This window comes from Nomascus leucogenys, chromosome 23, assembly GCF_006542625.1.
Source record: "Nomascus leucogenys isolate Asia chromosome 23, Asia_NLE_v1, whole genome shotgun sequence".
In the NCBI taxonomy this organism is placed as follows: Eukaryota; Metazoa; Chordata; class Mammalia; order Primates; family Hylobatidae; genus Nomascus; species Nomascus leucogenys.
This window is the reverse complement of record NC_044403.1, coordinates 28,404,407-28,427,010: the sequence shown is the minus strand read 5'-3', so window position 1 is coordinate 28,427,010 and position 22,604 is coordinate 28,404,407. Positions and strand designations below refer to the sequence as shown.

The following is a 22,604-nucleotide window of genomic DNA, read 5'->3' as shown; positions in this document are numbered from 1 at the left end:
GAGAGAGAGAGACCAAGAGAGGGAGGAGAGGAGGGAGGGAGAAAGAAAGAAGGAGAGAAAGGGAGGGAGGGAGGAAGAGAGAAAGAAAAAGAGACAGAGAGAGAAAATAAAAGATAGAGAGGAAGAAGGAAGGAAGGGAGGGAGGGACGAAAGAAGGAAGAAAGGAAGGAAGGAGGGAAGGAAGGAAAAAAGGAAGGAAGAGAGGGAGGGAGGAAGAAAACCCTGGCTGAAAAAATAATGACCAAACTCATTAGAGATCTAAGACATGCAACCCAACCTCCAAAATGCAGCTGGCTACAACAGCGCCTCCAGTCTGCAGCCTCCTCCAGAGCGGTCTCCACGCTGGGTGATCCTCATGCCTCTTACTGTTCCTGGCCCAGCCACTGAAGTAAACAAGCGTCGGATGAACAGCATGTTTAAACATGTCTACTCGGCCCCCAGGAAAACAGGGGAGGAAGAAGAATCCTTTTAGAACGTTTCTCTACTTGTTCAACACACAGGGTTCTACCATCCAAGAGGTGGCTGTGTGGGGGTGGCACAGATGGCATGAACCAGCCCCGGGACTGCTGAGGGCAGTAGTGAGTGGCCAGGCTTTGGCTTTTGAGAGACTGTGGTTCACGTCTTGATTTTGCGCATTTCTGGCTGCAGGATTTGGGCAAGTTTCTTAATCTTTCTAAGCCTCAGTTTCCCTCATCATAAAATGGAAATTGTAAAACTTACCTCATTAAGGAATGTGAGAATTAAATGAATTACTTTTAAGATACAGACAGTGTCTGGTAGAGGTAAGTGCTTCATAAATTTCTGCTGTTGTCAACCCTGGATTTCCTAAAAACCTGAAGACAGCAGGGCATTCCGTACATTAAGTTTTAGGGAAAATCTTGTATCTTCTTAATTTTTCTGGTTGTGGGGCAGGAGAAAAGGGATGTGGTCATGACCTGAGCCCCTGGAGTGCTTCTGCCCAGCATCACTGACATGTGCCCACCCTGCTTTGGGGTCATTTTGCTCCTCTGGCTGCAACTGTCATTCCCCTCACCATCAACACCCCCTCCTTCTGCAGAGACGGTGAACACTCTGGCATTGTTCCTTCCAGCCAATGGCTTCTCTCTGGCCTGTGATTGGTACCCCCCAGATTCCAGCGCAATCCAGGCATCCCAGCTATGTCAGCGTGACTCAAATTGTGTGTGCCTGACATCCACATGGCCCCGTAGAAGGCTGGCTCCAGCAAGAGGGCATTTGGAACGCTGCTGAATGTTTGATGGCTGTCAAGTTATCTTTTTGGGGTTAGGCCATTAAAGTTGCATCTGATGTTTTATGGAACAAACCAAGATAAACTTCATTTTGAAATCCATGAGACATGAAGAAGATTTTTACAGATGAAGACACAACGGCAGCTAAAGTTAGGTGGGGTTTTTTCCCTTCAAAACTTTGTAGTTTTTCTTCCACATGGCTATTTCAAAGCAGAAGCAATCCCCAAAAGTGAAGCATAGAAGCTGCCAAAGTAACAGGTTCAGTGAGACCTGGAGCTGCTGGGGCACCTGGAAAGAACATGGATCTGTCTCTCCGCTTTCATCATCCCAACCAGAGTCGTCTGCTCCATTCCTAAATTCTCTACTCAACTTTCCTCACATACCCTGACGAAACATCCTTTTCTGTGCAAACCTAAATTCGTCTTTGGTGCTTTTTAGTGCATGCTCCCAGCTCTCTCTATTCTCATGCTACTTGCAAGCGACCAAGGAGCCAGTCACTCCACCCAACTCCTGGCCCTCTGGGCACACTGTGCACCTTCCGACTTTTGTTCCTGGGCTTTGTCACCTTTGTCCAGAGCACCCTTCCTTTCCACTTCTGCCCACTGTTCGTCCAAGCAAATGGTCCAAGAAGAGTCCACTCAAATAACAGGCATACTGCCAGGCAACGATACGATAAGAAAGATTAGCAGACCAAGCATCAGAACCTTTTGACCCTTGAACCCAGGACTCAAGCACACCTCCTCCAGGCAGCATTCTCAGTCATCCCCTCGACTGAACCCCTCAGTCTCCCTCTTCTTGCACTCGCTTAACCTTTAGTTGACCCCCATCTCCCTGAGTAAAAGCTATGTGTGTGTCTGCTCCCCTCCAGACTGTAAGACTGTTGAAGATGGAGACCTCAAGATGCTCATTCTCTTTCTTGGACCACTTAATTGATAGAATCAGGACTTCAAGATCTTTCTCCTTCCACTGGCACTTGAATGCATAAAGAAGCAAGTGCGACAATGCTAATGGCACATTATGTGTACAAGCAAACAACTGGTGAAGGAGGGCCCCCAAATGCCCATTAATTGTGGGAAGTCGTAAAATTCTGGCATATCCTTGCTATTGAAAAGCGTTCTGCACTTACAATGAATGAAGTAGATGTATATGTACTGGCATGGCAAGACTCCAAGAGATTATTATTCACTGAAAAAAATCAAGTCACAGAACAATATGTTTGGCATGATCCTATTTAGGTTTTTAAACTGTTATGTTCCAAAAAGAAAACCATCAAGATGTCTCTGATGTGACTGGGAAAATGATGAGTTATCTGAAAATGTTGGGAAAGTGAGAAATCATAAAAAATGAGTCATACACACCATACACATTTTATTTAAAGTTAATGTACATTTATTTACCAATCTCTTTTTTTTTTTTTTTGAGACGGAGTCCCTCTCTGTCGCCCAGGCTGGAGTGCAGTGGCGCGATCTCGGCTCACTGCAAGCTCCGCCTCCCGGGTTCACGCCATTCTCCTGCCTCAGCCTCCCGAGTAGCTGGGACTACAGGCGCCCGCCACCACGCCCGGCTAATTTTTTCATATTTTTAGTAGAGACAGGGTTTCACCGTGGTCTCGATCTCCTGACCTCGTGATCCGCCCGCCTCGGCCTCCCAAAGTGCTGGGATTACAAGTGTGAGCCACCGCGCCCGGCCTATTTACCAATCTCTTGATAGCAGTCCGAAGCTTTTTTAGTCTGGGTTTGTTGATTAGAGCTGTACACCATTTTACTGAGTATGTAAGCCATACTCAGAATGCATTGTCTAAGACTTCTAATTTCATTTTCTTTAAAGTGGGATGAGAAAAAGTTACAGATACAGTAATTTGAGCGCAGCATCCTAAATTGGGCTATTTAGAGGCTGTGTGATCTGCATAAGTTAAATATCATTGTTGAGCATAAATTTCCAATCTGCAACACAGGGCATTAATAATATACCCATAGGTAACTGATAGGAAAAATGATGATCCGGTATGTACAATCCCTGGTGCTCAATAAGGGTGAGCTAATCTATTAACTATTTTCCTTTCCTCTCATTATAGGACAGTAAAAAGACAAAGCAGCAGCAGGCCATCACCCTACCTGGGACTCTGGCCACCTCCTCTTTCTGCCCCAAAGATGCTCAAAGTCTGGGCCGGGCGTGGTGATTCACGGCTGTAATCCCAGCACTTTGGGAGGCTGAGGTGGGCGGATCACCTGAAGTGAGAACTTTGAGACCAGCCTGGCCAACATGGTGAAACCCCAGTCTCTACTAAAAATACAAAAATTAGCTGGCGTGGTGGTGCATGCCTGTAGTCTTAGGTACTTGGGAGGCTGAGGCAGGAGAACGCTTGAACCCGGGAGGTGGAGGTTGCAATGAGCCAAGATTGCACCATTGCAACCTAGCCTGGGCGACAGAGCGAGACTGCTTCGTCTCAAAAAAAAAAAAAAAAATGCTCAAAATCCATAGATACCAGGGGGAAATTAGTATCCAATATGAAGTGTGAATGGATGAGAACCTGCTATGTGCCAGATCTGTCCTAGGTGGAATGGCAGCATACTACTCAGTAAGTTCATTTTAGTTCATTTTTGTTCCAAAGGACATTATGATCTAATGACAAAGGTTTGATATACATGGGAAGATGATAGCAATAATAATATACAGTATCAATGAGGATATCGAGGATATTTCCAGTTACAGATGATTTAAAAAACTAACAAATTAGCTTAACTGCCAATTTATTTTTTGAAACAGGGTTTCGTATGTTGCCTAGGCTGGAGTGCAGTGGCTATTCATAGGTATGATCATAGCGCACTACACCTTCAAACTCCTGGCCTTAAGCAATCCTCCTGCCTCAGCCTCCTGAGTAGCTGGGACTACAGGTGCACGCCACCCCACCTGACTTAAAAGTATGCATTTTTTTTTTTTTTGGCTGGGCGCGGTGGCTCACACCTGTAATCCCAGCACTTTGGGAGGTGGAGGTGGGCAGATCACAAGGTCAAGAGATCGAGACCATCCTGGCTAACACGGTGAAACCCTGTCTCTACTAAAAAAATACAAAACATTAGCCGGGCGTCGTGGCGGGCGCCTGTAGTCCCAGCTACTCGGGAGGCTGGGGCAGGAGAATGGCATGAATCCAGGAGGCGGAGCTTGCAGTGAGCCGAGATCGCGCCACTGCACTCCAGCCTGGGTGACAGAGCGAGACTCCGTCTCAAAAAAAAAAAAAAAAAAGTATGCATTTTTATTAATTTTTTTAGAGACAAGGTCTCACTATGTTGCCCAGGCTGGACGCAAACTCCTGAGCTCAAGTGATCCTCCCACCTCAGCCTCTTCAGTAGCTGGGACTACAGGCAACTACAGGCATGCACCACCGTGCTTGGTTCCCCAAATTTTTAATTGGCTCAAGCAACAAAACTTACAAAGGTCAGTGGGACTTCAGGAGATATCTGATCAAGCCTCTGGTACTAGTTCCTTTGCTTTTCTCAGTTCTTTCTTACTACATGTGTCAGCTTTGTCCTCAAGCTGACTTTCCTCTAGTAAAAAAAAACACTCTGGCAATTCCAATTCCAAGCTTCATACCTGAGGCTACGTCATCTGCATCCTGCAAGTCACTCTAAACTAGTCAAGTGCATGTACCCAACTCTGACTCAATCATTCTGCAAGATGGATGGGATTATGTTGATCATCTTGGGCCAATCAGGGATTACCCCAAGATCTGGTGAAGGAGTCAATTTAATGTGTGCTTCTTTCATGTGTCAGGCACTGTGCTACTTGCCTTTACATGGATTATCACATTTATCCTCGTAACAACTCTATGAAGTAAGTGCTACTAGCAGTTCCAGATTATAGTTGAAGAAACTGAGGCCCAGAGAGGTTAAGTAACTTTTCTGTGGTCGCACAGCCAATAAGTGGTAGAGCCAGGATTCATACTTTGGCCCTCTGTCTCCAGACCCCACATTCATTACCACTAGACCACAAAGTCTGCCAAGGGGTAAGTTCCAAGGTGATGCCTGATGTGCAGTGCAAACATCACTCTCTGGGTAAATTGGGAGGGAGGAGCACTTGGCCTGGCGTGATGATGACAGGTTAGGGCTTGAGCTAGGTCTTAAGCAAGGGTGGGAAAGTAAGATCAAGTGAACTTTCAGAGATGGGAATCATGTAGCAGAAATAACAAACACAGTGGGATCAGACAGACTGTCAAGTTTGCTGCTAATAGCTGAGTGAACTTTGTCAAATTATTCACTTCTCTGAGCTCATAGGTGAAATTAAGAAGCCATGAGAGTGAATCAAAGGCCCATGGGAAAATCTAAAGTGAGAAGTAGGCTGAGAATATGATCCTGGAAGCCCTGAACAGGACCAGTAAAAGTCAAGCCAAGTCCTATGGGAAAACGGAAAGTCCCTTGGAAGGGTACACATACAAAGGATTCGCTACAGTGACAAGTCTAAAGAAAGTATTCTAATCTTCCTTACCATTTTCTGCCAGCCCAGGAAACAAGAAAGAGGAAGATAAAGATGAAGCCTCAGGCATTATAAGACTATACTAATAAAGATAGCTTTTTACAATCATCCAATTCCGGAGCTGGACAGGACAACAGACAACCTGCTTACTATATAGATAAGAAAGGAGACACATTTTGAACACTTACTTGAAGAGGCATACAGGTAAAGTGCCTGGTATAGTGCCTCATAAACAGCAGGTACTCAATAGACAGTGTAAAATATTATTGGTGAATAATAATAGTTATTATTTTCATAAGTGACTTATCCAAGGCCTCGGAAGTTGATTAGTGACCAAAAAAGATAAGAATCCATGTCTTTTAATGTCTAGTGCAGTTTCTTCACCACTCTGAGCTTTTTTCTCTGATGAAGAATGCCAGATACCACTGAAAGAAGGGAGAAGAAATAGCAACCTAAAGTACGAAAAACTATCAAAGAAGGAAAATGTTGGAATAAACACTGAACAAGTAGTTTGAAAACCAAGATTATGAATCTTGGTCTGCCATTGACTGGCTCAATGACTTAACCAGCTCAGGCCCCAGTTTACTCATCTAGAAAAGTAGAGATTTGAATAAGATCATCTTGGTTTCCTTCCAACTCTGAAATTCTATGAAAGCAGGTTCCTCTCTTAACATTGCAGTAGCCTTCTTTATAAAAGATATAAATACATTCTAGGAAAAAAAAATGTATAGGGACAAGGTCACATAAAAAATTGAAAGTAAGAATAGGCATGAGAGTTGGCTTCAAATATCTGAAAAACCTTCTAGTCATATATGTGTCAGATGTATGTTGTGTGAGGCTCCAGATAACAGAAATAAGATCCAGGAGTAAAAGCAACACAGAGGCAAGTTTCTGTCTAATACAAAACAGATTTTTTCCATGTATTTTGGAGCTCTGCTATTAGGTGCATATATGTTCATAATTGTTAGGTCTTCAGATGGACTGACCCTTTTATCATTATAAAACATTCTTTTTATCTCTAGTAACAATTTGTATCTTAAAGTCTATTTTGTCCGGTATTTGCATGGCAACTCCAGCTCTCTTTTGGTTATTATTTTCATAGTATGTATTTTTTCCATCTTTAAACTTATTTGCTTTTTAATTTAAAGTGTGTCTCTTACAGACAGCATATAGTTGGATCATATTTTCTTTATCTATTCTCTCCCTTTTGATTAGAGTGTTTAGTCCATTTACATTTAATGTAAGTATCTATCAGGTAGAATTTATGTTTGCCATTCTGCTATTTGTTTTCTATACGCATTATGTCTTTTTTGTTGTTCTGTTCCCCTGTTACTGTCTTCTTTTGTGTTAAATGTCTATTATCTAGCGTGACATGTAGCTTCTTTTTCATTTCATATATTTTCAAAATTATTTTCTTACTGGGTGCTCTGGGGATTACAATTAACACTTAAATTTTAAACCATCTAGTTTGGATTAACACCAACTTAATTTCAGCACTATATAAAAACTTGACTCCAAGACAGCTTAGCTCCCTCCCCTCTCCTGTGTTATTATTGTCATAAAATTACACCTTTATATAAGTCCATCAACACATTTAAAATTATTGCTTTATGTAGTTAGTTGTCTTTCAATCAGATAGAGAAAAACAATTACAAAAAAAGAAAACTTACATTCATATTGTCTTATATATTTACCTGTGTTGTTGCAGTTACCATTGCTTTTTATGTATTTATATGGATTTGAGTTACTGTCTAGCATCCTTTCATTTAAACCACAAGAACACCCTTTAGTATTTCTTGTAGGAAGGGTCTACTAGCAATGAAATCTCTGTTGTTTTAAAAAAAAATCTGGAAATGTCTTAATTGTGCCTTCATTTTTGAAGAATAATTTTGCCAGATATAGAATTATTGGTTGACTGTGTTTTTCTTTCAGTGCTTTGAACATGATAGCCCACTACCTTCTGGCTTCCATGGTTTCTGATGAGAAGTCAACTGTTTAACTTATTGAAGATTCCTTGTATTTGATGAGTTGCTTTTTGTCTTGATGTTTTCAAGTTTCCCTCTTTCTTTTGAAAGTTTGACTATGTTGTGTCTAGGTGTGACTCTCTTTGAGTTTAATCTACTTAGAGTTTGATGAGCTTCTTGTATGTGTAATGTTTTAAATAAATTTGGGATTTTTCAGCCATCATTTCTTTAAATATTCTTTCTGCACTTTTTTTCTCTCCTCCTTCTGACATTCCAATTATGTGTATGTTGGTAGGCTTGATGGTGCCCCACAGGTCTCTAAGACTCTGTTCATTTTTCTTCATTATTTTTTTTTTCTCTGTTTCTCAGACTGGATGATCTCAATTAACACAGCTTCAAGTTAGGTGATTCGTTCTTCTGCTGGTTCAAATCTGCTATTGAGCCCCTGCCTGGTGATTTTTCTTTTCTTTTCTTTTTTTTTTTTTTTTTTGAGACAGAGTCTCACTCTGTAGCCCAGGCTGGAGTGCAGTGGTGCAATCTCAGCTCACTGCAACCTCCACCTCCTGGGTTCATGCCATTCTCCTGCCTCAGCCTCCCAAGTAGCTGGGACTACAAGTGCATGCTGCCATGCCCGGCTAATTTTTTGTATTTTTAGTAAAGATGGGGTTTCACTGTGTTAGCCAGGATGGTCTCGATCTCCTGACCTCGTGATCTGCCCGCCTCTGCCTCCCAAAGTGCTGGGATTACAGGTGTGAGCCACTGCACCTGGCTGTGAATTTTTTATTTTAGTTATTTTACTCTTTGATTTCAGAATTTCTATTTGGTTCTTTTAAAGAATTTCTTCCTCTTTACTGACATTCTCTGTTCCTTATAATTTAATTCCTTAGAGATGGTTTCATTTAGTGCTTTGAACATATGTATATTTATAATAGCTAAAGTCTTTGTCTAGTGAGTGCAACATTTGGGCTGCCTTGGGTACAGTTTCAATTAATTGCTTTTTTCCCCTATGCATAGGCCATACTTTCCTGTTTCTTTGTGTGCCTCATAATTTTTTATTGAAAACCAAACATTTAAAATAATACAAGGTAGCAACTCTGGAAATCAGAATCCCCCAACATCCTGCTGAACTTATTGTTGTTGTTGTTTACTTAGCGATTTTCCTGGACTAATTCTATAAAGTCTGTATTTTTGGTCGTGTGCAACCACTAAATTCTCTGTTTGATTTGCTTCCTGGTCAGCTAATGATTAGACAGAGATTTCCTTGAATGCTTTAAACCAATACATTTCCTAGCCTTTGCTGGGGGACTCTGTATGTGTTGGAGCATGCCTTCAACGATCTGGTGGGAAGCTTAAAGTTCTGTCTTCACTGTCACTTTCTACCTGCGCAGAGCCTCCAGGTCGGCTGGTTTGGTGAAAGAGTGGCACCTTCTCAGGTCTTTCTTGGGCACGTACAGAGCCATAGATACACATGTGGTTTTCTAGATTCTCAAGAATATGTTAGAGCTTTTCAGAGTCCCTTATGGACAGCACATTCACCTGTTCTTCTTTTTCCTTTTTCTAGTCAGCCTCTTGGTAGCACCAACAGGTATCACCACCTCAGGTAGTTGAAAGATAAGTTCAAAAGTGACTTTGAAAAGGCAGAGAAATTTGAGAAGGTGAGAAAACAGATGCAAACCCACCTAGGGACGCAAAAGTCACAGGTCTGGTGAAAAGCAAGATACCCGATCCAAAAACCCAAAGTAGGGAGCATCATTAAAGCAAAAGTAAGCAATAAGAAGTATCTAATGTCATTCATAGGGCAGAATTCATTTGTGAAACAATAAGTGAAGGAAATATTGTCAGAAAAAAACAAAAAGAATGAAAAAATTGCAACAATACTGTTTAAATGAGAAGAATCCACGCAAAGTCTTAACTTCCGTAGTTTTAGTAGTGAGGCACACTAATTTAGTCCCAGCTCTGTCACTAACAGGCTATGTGATCCTGGGTGCATGTGAGCTGCTGTCCCTCTCTGATCTGGCGTTTTTTAAGGAAGCAATGTTTCCTAAATCTTAGTTATTTGCATACAACCTTCCTGATTTAAAAAACCTGTATCTAGGCCAGGCACGGTGGCTCACGCCTATAATCCCATCACTTTGGGAGGCCGAGGCGAGCGGATCACAAGGTCAGGAGATCAAGACCATCCTGGCTAACATAGTGAAACCCCGTCTCTACTAAAAATACAAAAAAAATTAGCCGGGCGTGGTGGCGGGCGCCTGTAGTCCCAGCTACTCTGGAGGCTGAGGCAGGAGAATGACGTGAACCCGGGAGATGGAGCTTGCAGTGAGCCGAGATCATGCCACTGCACTCCAGGCTGGGCAAGGGCAAGATTCTGTCTCAAAAAAAAAAAACAAAAAAACCCTGTATCTATGTATCACTTATTCAACTTAATTTTTTAAAAATCAGTTCCCTTTATAAACTTAAATACCATCGTAATATCTGTGAAATTATGAGTTTAAGTGTTACTTTTTTCCTAATACTCATTAGAATAAACCTCAAATTACTAAAATGCAAAATGCATGCTCCTCCATATACCTCCTCTGATATGATTTGGTGGTGTCTCCACTCAAATCTTATCTTGAATTCTAATACCCATAATCCCTACGTGTCAAGGGAGGGGCCCAGTGGGAGGTGATTGGATCATGGGGGCAGTTTCCTCAAGCTGTTTGCATGATAGTGAGTGAGTTCTCGTGAGACCTGATGGTTTTATAAGTGTCTGGCATTTCCCTTGCTTGCACTTCTCTCTCCTGCTGCCATGGGAAGAAGGTCCTTGATTCCCCTTTGCCTTCCACCATGATTGTAAGTTTCCTGAGGCCTCCTCAGCCATATGGAACTGTGAGTCAATTAAATCTCTTTTCTTTATAAATTACCTAGTCTCGGATATGTCTTTATAGCAGTGCAAAAATGAACTAATATATCCTTCCTCACTTTGGGAAACATTGGATTGGATGCCTAAGGTTCTTTGCACTTCTGGGATTCTGTGGATGAGTTTTCCCTGTGCCTTCTACTCAAGTTGGAAGGTTACCTCTTAGTACCTATCAGTGAGGATGTGGTAATCTGGAGTTCAGAATAGACTGGTTTGAGATTACAGCATGCTGGCCACAGTCATTGAGTGACTGATCCATGGTGAAATGAAAAAGTAAAAACCCCCCAGAGCTGAGATCTGGTACAGAAATTCCCATACCTTCACATAATATATGACATACATTAATCATTCCACAGACTCCTAGAGGTAAATTGGTTCTGAAAGAACACAATAGACTTTAATTACTGCTAAAGTTTAAAAAACCCACTTAGCTTTGTTTCAGTGCTTACTATGCCAGGGCACTGTATTAAACATACTATAAACATTTACTCATTACAATCACTCTGCTTGGTAGGTATTATTATTCCAGTTTTACAGATGAGGAAACCAAGGCTAAGAGCCAATAAATGACTATTCAGTCCCCTCATAACATCCTAATGAGTTGCCATAGGCACTTTACCTGATTCCTGAAGTCAACCCCACTGCGTAGGGATGGCTTGCAGAGGAAGCTCATTATATAAACAAATCTGTCTTCTCTTTTGAGACAGAGTCTCGCTCTGTTGCCCAGGCTGGAGTGCAGTGGCGTGTTCTCAGCTCACTGCAACCTTCGCCTCCCAGTTCAAGTGATTCTCCTGCCTCAGCCTCCCAAGCAGCTGGGACTACAGGCATGCGCCGCCACGCCCAACTAATTTTTGTTTTTTTTTAGTAGAGACGGGGTTTCACCATGTTGGCCAGGCTAGTCTCGAACTCCTGACCTCAAGTGATTTGTTCACCTCGGCCTCCCAAAGTGCTGGGATTGCAGGTGTGAGCCACCACGCTGTGCCCAAAAATCTGTCTTCTAATGTTTAATCAGTGACACTAGTTTTATTCGTTGGGGCCACAGAACACAGATGAGGTAAAATGATCCCTCATTTAGTTCACCTGATTTACAGATGAGAAAATGGAGTGCAACTTGGGGTTTCATTAATGAGATCAGCTTCCAGAGGAAGAGATAACTATTTTATCTTTCCTCTCTAGACCAGTATCCCCAGTGGTACTGGAAGAGGCTTGCTCCAGGAGCCTGGGGTGGAGAATGCAAAGATGGCAGGCACGCCCTATTGTATTCTTCTGTAACTGCCTTGATGGGCCGCAGGTTTCTGAAGTTGCTCCAAATTGCTCTCTCTCATTAGCCACACATTAAGAAGGACACAGCACTTTAAGATGGATTATCAGTGAACTAGTCAGGATCCACAGGAGGGCAGCCTGCTGGTGGTCTAATGTCCAGTTGAACAGCTAAAGAGAAAGGGTAATTCAGTCTAAGGGACAGAAGATGAAGAGATGGCGTTTTCAAATATCTGAGCAGCTGTCAGTATAAATGAGGGAGATGGCTTGTTCTGCCTCGTTTCAGTGGCTGGAGACGGCACTTAAGGGTAAAAATTGCCAGGAGGTAGGAAGTTTGGGCCCCTAACTAGCTGTGTGACCTTTAGTAAGTCATTTAACTGAATAGGTACTGCCATGATAGATGGGAGTACGACCTCGGAGACCCATGAAGTTTCCTTATAATCCTAAGTTGCTGTGATCTTGTTCAAGTCTTGCCCCAGGTTACACAGCTTGTGGCAGAATGGGGACTAGACCACACCTCTCCTAACCCCAAATCCAGCACTCTCTCCATGCCATATACCATACGTTTTAAACATTATGTAGAACATTATTTAAAAACTGTCTCAGATATAATTCTTTATTGATTACTATGAGTTTCTCTGTTGTAGTAGCCACACCTTAAAAAGGAAATGTGTCTACAAACATACCATTTTGTAAAGCAAATAATTTGCATCTAAGTGGACTTTACTGGAGTGCATGTAACCTCAATAAAGGATGTTTCTCCCATGTTCAAAGCAATGAAAAGTGAGGGAGAAAAGTGGGATACAGCAGAAATCTTTCCTTACTTGTTTCTGGTTATCAAGACTTGCCAGGAAACAAAAGGGGATGTCTTGTCCAAAGATTGCAACTCCGCAAAATTTGCTTAATTCCCTTTTCACTAAAGGAGCCACCTGATGCTCCATGAGTTCTGGGTAGCTCAGAACGAGCTTTGTTTAAAGAGGCTCACCAGGTCCATGGACTGTCACCTAAAGAAGGATCTGCAAGTCAGGGTCCATTCCAAACTGTGTCTATATGTGCTCTGATGGGGGCTCTGTTTGAGTTGTAGGAATAAGCTTTAGGTTAGTTTAAGCTTTAGGTTAAACTAACCTGCTAGGATTTCCTTAAGCACCCTGGAGCAGTGTTATATTCCATATATTCTTATGCTCTGTATATTTTTGAAGACTGCCATTCTATTAACTTAGAACAAGGAAAACAGCATCTTTCCTCAGCTGACAACATGTACCAAGTGCCCATCTATATGAGGAACTAAATGTTAAAAGTTCCAACTCTTGATAGATTAAGTCTCCCAGATACCTGGGGAGTGAGAACATACCTAAACCCACAATTTAAGAATCCTTGTTTAAAACATAAAATATATAATAAATTGATTCCGATTTTGAGTATGATAATAAAGTCACTGGAATTTTAGAGATTTTGAGCAGAAAGGGAACTTAATGATCATTTACTATAGCCAGTTAATTTTGTAGCTGAGAAAACTCAGTCTTGGAAACACATAATCTATCCCCAAGGTCACAGTGCTGGTTAGTGGCAGAGTAGGAGCAAGAAAGAGGGTAGAGTCGGCCCTCTCTATCCATGGGTTCCGTATCCATGGATACACCCAACCACGGATCAAAAATATTCAGAGAAAAAAACACGGTAAAAAAATAACAAATACAACAATCAGAAGTAATACAAATAAAAACACAGCATAACCGCTTCCAAAGCATTTACATTATATTAGGTACTGTAAGTAATCTAGTGATAATTTAAAGTGTATGGGAGGAGTGTGTAGGCTATATGCAAATATTACACCATTTTATATCAGGGATTTTTACATCCTGGATTTTGGTGGTGGGGTGGGAGTCTTTGAACCAATATCCCCACGGACACTGAGGGATGGCTGTATTCTGACTTCTAGGCTAGAGCTGTTTCACCAACATGATGCTAATAAAAAGGACAGTATTTTCTGCATGAATTCTAGGAGACAGTCAAGCTAATAATCAGAGGTCTATATTCTGCTCTTAATGTCTGGGTGTCCCAGGACAAGAAAATGAGCTATTGTGACCTTAAATTCCCTAGCCAAAGGAGTGAAACACTAATCAATGCCCTGTCAGATACAGGGAGGGCTCGTTCAGACGAGAAACAGATGCTGTGGGAAATATAGCTACTCAAAGAAAGGAATGCTCTCAGTATGATGGACCAAGGAAACGGCTCTATCTTTGGCTACTTTAAAGGGACTGAGTCCCAGATATGTGACATGTGAATCAGACATCCAACCAACTCGTTCCCATAGATTATAAACAAATTAAGAACATAATTTAGGAACATAATTCTTAAAATCACTATGCAATCCAAGTAATAGTTACTTGACTAGACTGAGTTTTAAAGAGAAGATAAATTTCCACCTCCCTGGTTTAAGGTGTGTTGTATAAGGTGGATAAAATAGCATATCATTCTATGCCTTTTGTTCTATGATTTTATTATTTTTTAAGAACATGTACTTATCCGGGATATTGTTTCCCATGCTTAATCACTAGACAACGTGCTTCCCAGGGACAGGGACTGTATGATTCAACTCTCCTTCCTGTCTACCTTCCAAAACATTGCCTATGTCCACGATATCCCCAGTGCCTAGCATGGTGTTTGGTACGTGGTAAGGACTCAATTTTAATCAAATAAATGGATGGATAAATTGCAAACCCCAAAGGCATTCTCCAAAGCACAAAAATCTCAGCATATTTAACTCTTCCATTAAAACCACTTAAATTCTACCTTACAGATTGGAATCATACCCCTGACATGTTCTGATGCATCTCTGCACAGACCTGTGATGTTATCAGTTTAACACATATGTGATCTCTCAGCATGAATAACCTTAATGAATACCATATAGAGTTTCAGTCGCAAACTTCCAGACACAGAAGGCGTATTCTATGACTGGCCAAAATGGCGTGAGGTCCTGCAGTCCATTCCCCTGGCTCCAAGCAAGACTGCATGTAATCTATGGTTGAGAACGATGCTTTCCTGAATGGGAAAGGTTTCCGCTAAATGAAACATACAGTCTGCCTAGGTAAAGTCTTATGTGTCTAAATGGAAGGTCAGACTTTGATTTCTTGAGGTAAGTATGGTTTTCATCCCAAGTGTAGCAAATTTCACTGGCGTTCCATTACCGACTTACTTAAATCATTTGCTAGATGACATAAAATTGCTGGTAATTACACTACAAAGAGTGATTATATGAACTTTTCTTGTACAAAAGCAAGTAAATTTGAGCCTTATTCAATATTTTGTTAGGGAAATTTTAAATTAAATATGCCATTTTATTTAAAAAGAGAAACATTAGAAGAATATATATTCAGAAGAAAATGGGGGTAGAAAAGGTTGCAAGTCACTAGTTTACTGGAACTACACAATGGGGATCATGTGCTGCTACTTGATACAACTAAATTTCCTGAGTTTAAATGATTTTAGTGAGACCCCCACACAAAATGGCCTGCACAGCCCTAATCCATAATCTAGGCTCGCCTCTCTCAAAATATTTTTTTAAAATAATGGTTCACGATCCTGAAATAATTGGTGGCCATGGGATGCCAGATGTGAGACATTTCATCTGAAACCTTATGTAAACTAACCCAAACCATTTGCTTCAGAATATCTTCCTTGACACCAGGAAAGAGTTTGGGTCCTGGGTTTGCATTTGCCTGATGGACTGACTGGCTGCTCTCAAAAACGGAAACATATGTGGGCACGATGAAGGAAAGGCTTTGGAAATTACACGAAGGAATTTTCTTTTCCTTTTTAATCCTGTCTTTTTTTTTTTTGCTTCCCCTAGGCAATAGGTATATTAAACGTTGGTGACTTTTTATTTTCGAAAGCACAAAATTAAATGTTTTTTGTGTTATTTCTCAGAACAATAACCTAACTTTGGCATCAATACTTTTTTTTTTACAATTCGATGACAATGTTTAAAGAAATAAAGTGAACATCCCCCCCAACACACTCATCGAAAGAATAAGGAAGATAATTTTTATTATTATCATCATCATAATTAACTATTATTACCAGTGAAGCTTGAAGGAACTCACCTCTATACATCACAAAGAAATAATTATTTGGTTTACAACTGATGAGACCACAATGAAAGTATGATTTGAGATAGCTAAGAGCAAAAATAAATTTGGATTTTTTTGCTCTAATTTCACCTTCCCCATAAACCCCCTTTGCTCTGGATTTGTGCTTTTTGAGTTGTTTCCATCATGCATAGGTGCAGACTTTGTTTGAAGTTCTTGTAAGAGCAGATGCCCTTATTTAAGGCTGAGCAAAGAGGAAATGCATTCCTTATAGGCATCTACATCTAACTGGCTTGGATTGTCTAGCACAGTTATACGAACTACCTATTTTCAGGTCAATTCTAAAATAGAGCATATCTCTCCAGAGGTATACATTTTGAAGATTATAAAACTTTAAAATCAACCTGTTTCACATTTCAAAACTCATTCCTTTTAATGCCAACAAAAGAACAACAAGAAAATGATTTTAGAAAAATTTTAAATCTGCCTCCTGAAATTTGCCACAAGGAAAACAAACCAAAAAAAGCCTCAAGAAGAGAACTATTTCTCTGTTTTTTTTATTAATTTGTTTTTTAAAGTTTGGTAAATATGAATTTAGCATGTTATGGAATTATGTTATAAACTGTACTAAGAGATGCTAGTAATTCTTAAGTTTAAAGATTGAAAATTAAAATATGAAATATTTATTAGAAATACTTTATATTGCTTCAATTGGCTGTAACTGATACACAGCTGAATAAAACCATGAAATCGAAAGAATATTTAATCACATTGGGAAAGTGGACATTTTTAAGGGGAATGAATGTTTGAATTTGGACAAAATTAAAGTGTTTAGAAAACAAATAAAAGTGACTATTGTTCAAAAAAAAATTCTGGTGAGGATAGTCTTGACATTTTACAAAGAATTTACATCTCTAAAGTGCTTAACTTAACCTCCACTACTTCACTGTCTGAAATGAAGCTGAAGCAAAATTTAAAGGACATTTTGCTTTTTTAGTTTTTAAACACTTCCTTTGGCTCCTTCCTTTTCTTTTAATAATTTATCCTATTTTTTCTACCTTTATGCAGACAAACCAAGTGTCCATCAAATCAGGCACCAAAAAGCAAGCACTCTTAAATACAGTTCACTCAGGCTAATCATGACAGTAATTACTGACATTTTTATTAATTATAGCTCATTTTTTCCCCCAGAAGAAACAAAACCAAGTCTCTTGGGTCAGACCAGCAATCATAAAACGAAAAAGAAATAAATAATAAGTTAAAAATAGAGGGAATCTGTTAAAAAGAAGGAAAAAGTACTGCTCATAACCAAACTGTGTCACCTTAAAAAAGAAACAGTTCCAAACTTAATATCTGATTCAGACAGAAAGCTTCTCTCCTACTTTTGAAACAAATAATTCCACTTCAAATCCACATTTTCAGAGAAGCTCCTAGCTTTCTGCATCTGATTCCTACAACAGCCCCTTTACCTCAAAGAGGTAAAAGTCAGTTCACAGTATTTCTCTCCCAAACATCCCCACTGAAGCTCCTTGTACATTTCAGCATAAACTCAGAACTGTCACCGTGGGTTTAGAAAATAATGACACATTTCAGCTATAACCCCCCAGATTGAAAGATTAAAAGGACTTTGCCCAAATTTAGGGGAAATGAAGGTGCGTGGGCTCACTCTGCAGATGCAGTTTTCAGCCCTTGCAGTTTAGAAGATTCTGCATGAACACGGATGCCACGAGGGTATCCAGCAAGTGGGAAGGGAGTCGCCCTACACATTTTCACATCGATTTGTAAAACTGTTTTGAAAAGGGTTTTTCTAGATCCATTTGTTGCAAGTGCAGCAAGATTCATCCGATACCGCTCACAATGCATGCACGGGATATCTTACATGTAATAGCCATCGTATTAACCAACCCAGCTGATACTGAGATGGTGAATGGGGCGGGGGAGCAGGGAGGAATATGTCGCGCATGAAAAACTCCGGGTGTAAAAGTCAATGCAGAACTCACTCCCCGAGGAATCGAAAAAGACATTCACGACTCTCTTAAGTGGAGAGAGGATAGAAAGTCAAGTGGCGGGGGTCGCGACCAGTGATCGCGATTTCAGTCTGATCTCAGTACCCAGCGGAACAGGACCACAACCTAAAGAAATGAGCTTTTTCCGGAGCAAAGAGCGGCCCCGATTTCAAAGTAGAAAAAATAAACTGCTTGGGGGTGGAAGATGGCGGGGGGCGGGGAGGGAGGCGGGTCGCGGCGCTGGCTCCCGGGTCCGCTGCACGGCCTCCTCTGCCGCGCTGCCCAGGGCCCGGACCCTGCCCGGCGCGGCGCCCACCGCGAGGGTGCCAGACCCGCCGCGCCGCCGCCGCGCTCTCCCAGCCGCGGCCCCCTCCCCCGCCGCTTCCTCTCGCTCTCCCAGCCCCTTCCCCCACGTGTGGATGACGTCAAAATTCCGCGAAAAAGCCGCGTGGTGGCTCCCCGAGCGGAGGCGCGATTCCGCCGCCCAGCGGCCCCCTCCCGGGGGCGCCTGGAGGGGGAGAAGGGCGGAGGCGGCCGGTTCCTTCTCCTCCCGGGAGGCAGGGCCCCCCGACGCCGACCGCCGGAAGCCCCCCGCCCCAAAGCTTATTGGAAAATTCACTTTTGTAAAGCAAATGTATTTCCAGAGCTATTTTCGGCCGCGTGAGGCGTGTCCTAAGCTGAATCAGACAGGAAGAGGGGGAAGCTCGGGTCTTTTAATTTTTTTTTTTCCTAAGGGAGGGGAGTGAGATGCTAGGTGGGTGACAGACGGCAGGCGCTCGCCTTCTTAACTCACGCCTGTCGCATCTGCCGCCTCAGTAATCCAGCCCCGTCCAAGCCGAAATTCGCCGAAGAGAGTGCGGATGCACAGGCCGGGCGGACTCTGCCCCCCTCCAGAACGCAGCGGCCCAGCGCCCCAGTGCCCCGACGGGCGCGGCTGCGACCAGAGGGTCCCGGAAGCGAGTTCACACCTGCAATCGCACTGCCCGTCCCCACCCACCCTCCTCCCCCGTGCTCTCCGCTTCCCGACGTTTCCCTCTTCTCCTTGTCCGCATTTTTCTACTTTGCCTGTACTCCCTCCTTCCTCTTGATGTGCCTCCTATGTGTCCCCTCGGATTTATGTGTCCCCTCGCATTTTGCCAGTCGGGTTTTCGGTTTTGATTGACCATCCATCCCTCCGCGGAGAAACACAAACACAGCTCCACTCTTTGGGATAGCCGAGGGGAAGGCAGTGGCTCCCATTTCTGAGCCTGAACTCAGTCACTCTCCGCTCCCCACCTGGCCTAGGCGCCCCTGCGCGAAGAAGGCGGGACTCGAACTCGCGCCGCTCCCGGGCCTGGAGCCGACCTCGGAATCACCTGGCTGGCAGGCATCCGCCAGGTGAGCTTGGGAGTATGTGTGCTTAGTGCTGCAGGCTCCTGCAGAAATGTGCCTATGAACACCCAACACCCTGCTGCACCCTCCACCTCCAGGCTTTGTACACTTTCCAACCGAAACTCCAAAACGCTAGCGTCGAGGGTGGGGAGCCGGCCGGAAAAGGAATAAAAGTCCCATAAAACTGGCATTCGCTAAAGTTCATCACCAGTCCTACACGGGATATATATATGTATTTTTTTTTTCCGTGAAGGGTGAAAAGGAGGTAAGGAAGAACCAACATTCTACCCCCCCTCGCCGCCCCCCACCCCCGCGCCACGGTGATCAATTTGGACTTCCAAGCCAGAGCACAGGCTCCTGCGCTTTTTCTTGAAACCTAAGTCTACACTGAAAGAAAATGTGCACTTTTGCCTAGAAGGCAACATGCCTTTTCCCGCGTGCTAGGTGGAGTGCATTTTAACAAGAAATTAGGGTTTTAACACATGGCTGGAGTGGCGACCAAAAGGGAGAACTCAGTTTCCAGTCCAAGCCTCCTAGAGACATTCCTGCCAACCTCCGCACCCTCTCACGCCCCACCCCACGTGTGAGAGTCTGCAAAATCACCGGGGATTGGATTCGATGGCGAGCTTCACGCTCGAGAACAGTCAGTAATCGGAAGGGGAAGTGGACAGGGGAACGTCAAGAGGCGAGCCTGCCACGCGGGAAGCGCCCGAACTTGCGGGTCTCCATGAATGCAGAGGGCGCCGGGAAGGGGGGGCATCCGGCCGCGACCCTCTCTGCCCCTCCCATTCGCTGCCCCCCTCCCCGCTGGAATTTCTCTGTAAAGCAAGACGGAGTAGGGGGAGGGGGAGAGGGAAGGGGCGAGAGGGCCCTCGGCTCCCTCCCGAGACGTGAGGACTCGCCACCCAGGCATTCTCCTCGGGGTGGGCTAGGCCCCGGGACGACCACCCGCTTCTTCCTCGCCCCCCCTGCCCCCACTTCGGGAGACCCAGAGCTCTGGATGCCTTTCCCCGGGGAAGGGAGGGTGTGCGGAGTGGGGGTGGAAGAGACCTTGCTCGCAGAGCTAACCAGTGATGTCCAGAGGCTGGGACCCCGGCGGCCTCTGTCCTTGCCTGTCGGGTTAGATTTATACTTTAAAAATACCTCCCGCGCTCCCTCCTTCTCTCCCCTCTCCCCACTGCAACTTTCTTTGATCCACTCAAAGGTGGCTTAGGTGAAATTGGAGTAATTCCCTTATGGGGGTCTTAAAATGTAAGTGAATGTAGTTATCCGGGGTGACTCAAAAGCTTAAGTCGGGAAGCCCAGCGTGACTAAAATCAATAGGCGATTGTTCGGGACCGACTGCGTGCGGGTGTACACGGTATTCGGCCCGGGTGTCATCCGCGGCGCTGGACTGTTTCATTTTGAGTTTGCAACTTGGGTTTTTCAGCGAGCTTTTTTTCTTCCTGAAAGCTAATGGCTTCCACAGCAATTAGACATTTTCCTCGCCCGCCCCTCCCCTCCCCTTTCTTTACATATAGGAGATGGGCTACTCATTCCCGCTGCTATTGATAAGGTCGGAAGCGGCCGGGCCTCTCCCCAGCTTTCGCCCGCCCCAGCGCCCGCTCTCCCTCCGCCCTCCCTTGGCTTCCTTTTGATGTAGTGGGGAACGCGTCCTACTAAAAAAAAAAAAAAAAAAAAAAAAAAAAAAAGTAATCTGCCCGGTAACAATCAGCGCGCAGTAGCAGGAGCCCCAGAGCTATTGGCTATGCAAATAGAGGGAGGGGAGACGGCGCCCCAAACTCTTACTCACTCTTTTAAAGCGATATCCCCTCCTTTCCCCCCTCCCCACCCCTTCCGCCCCACCCTCTTTTAAAGAGGCTGGCTCCGGGGCCTGAGTTAATCGCTTGCACCTCTAGTTTATTCGCTCCCCTCCTCCGCCTTGCAGGGAACCTAGTGTACGGCTCACCCAGCCCGCGCCCCACCCTGCCTTGCTGGCTCTCCGCGCCCCTGCCCGGGCCCCCTCTCTCGGTGAGGGAGGTACTCGGTCGGCCTCGGTGTGCCCAGAGAGCTCGAGCCACGCCATGCCCGCTGCACGTGCCAGCCTGGCCAGCACATCAGGGCGCTGGTCTCTCCCCTTCCTCCTGGAGTGAAATACACCAAAGGGCGGGGTGGGGGTGGGGGGTGACAGGAGGAAGGAGGTGAAGAAACGCCACCAGATCATATCTCCTGTAAAGACAGCCTTGACTCAAGGATGCGTTAGAGCACGTGTCAGGGCCGACCGTGCTGGCGGCGACTTCACCGCAGTCGGCTCCCAGGGAGAAAGCCTGGCGAGTGAGGCGCGAAACCGGAGGGGTCGGCGAGGATGCGGGCGAAGGACCGAGGGTGGAGGCCTCATGCCTCCGGGGAAAGGAAGGGGTGGTGGTGTTTGTGCAGGGGGAGCGATGGGGAGCCAGACCTAATCCCTCACTCGCCCCCTCCCCCTCCCGGGCCATTTCCTAGAAAGCTGTATCGGTGTGGCCACGCTCAGCGCAGACACCTCGGGCGGCTTGTCAACAGATGCAGGGGCGAGGAAGCGGGTTTTTCCTGCGTGGCCGCTGGCCGCGGAGGAACCGCTGGGAGCCCTGCCCCCGGCCTGCGGCGGCCCTAGACGCTGCACCGCGTCGCCCCACGGCGCCCGAAGAGCCCCCAGAAACACGATGGTTTCTGCTCGAGGATCACATTTTGTCCCTCCAGAGAAGCATCCCCCTTCCTTCCTAACACCCACCCCTCCCTCCCTCTTCTTCCTCTGCACACACTCTGCAGGGGGGCAGAAGGGACGTTGTTCTGGTCCCTTTAATCGGGGCTTTTGAAACAGCTTCGAAGTTATCAGGATCACAAACTTCAGGGACATGACCTTTATCTCCGGGTATGCGAGGTTGCTATTTTCTAAAATCACCCCCTCCCTTATTTTTCACTTAAGCGATCTATTTCTAAATTGTCTGAGGTCACCCCATCTTCAAATAATCTACCCTACATTCCTGGATCTTAAATACAAGGGCAGGAGAATTAGGATCCGTTTTGAAGAAGCCAAAGTTGAAGGGTCGTATTTTGGCTTGCTACACCTACAGAATGAGTGAAATTAGAGGGCAGAAATAGGAATCGGTAGTTTTTTGTGGGTTGCCCTGTCCGGGGCCCCTGGCATGCAGGGCTGGATGGAGGGAGAGGGGTGGGGGGTGGCGGGGGACCGCGTTTGAAGTTAGGTCGGGCCAGCTGCTGTTCTCCTTAATAACGAGAGGGGAAAAGGAGGGAGGGAGGGAGAGATTGAAAGGAGGAGG

At 44.4% G+C, this 22,604-nt stretch overlaps 1 long non-coding RNA gene across 2 annotated transcripts in view; it reads right to left on the bottom strand.

Annotated features, from left to right (window-relative positions):
* LOC115832878 overlaps positions 1-22,604 on the bottom strand; it is a 28,281-nt gene that overhangs the window by 3,156 nt on the left and 2,521 nt on the right. Inside the window, exon 2 of one of the 2 annotated variants that reach the window (XR_004028255.1) lies at positions 278-383. The exons of the other annotated variant lie outside the window; for it this stretch is intronic. This is a non-coding gene — a long non-coding RNA (uncharacterized LOC115832878). The remainder of the gene's footprint in view (positions 1-277; positions 384-22,604) is intronic. 2 annotated transcript variants of the gene reach the window in all.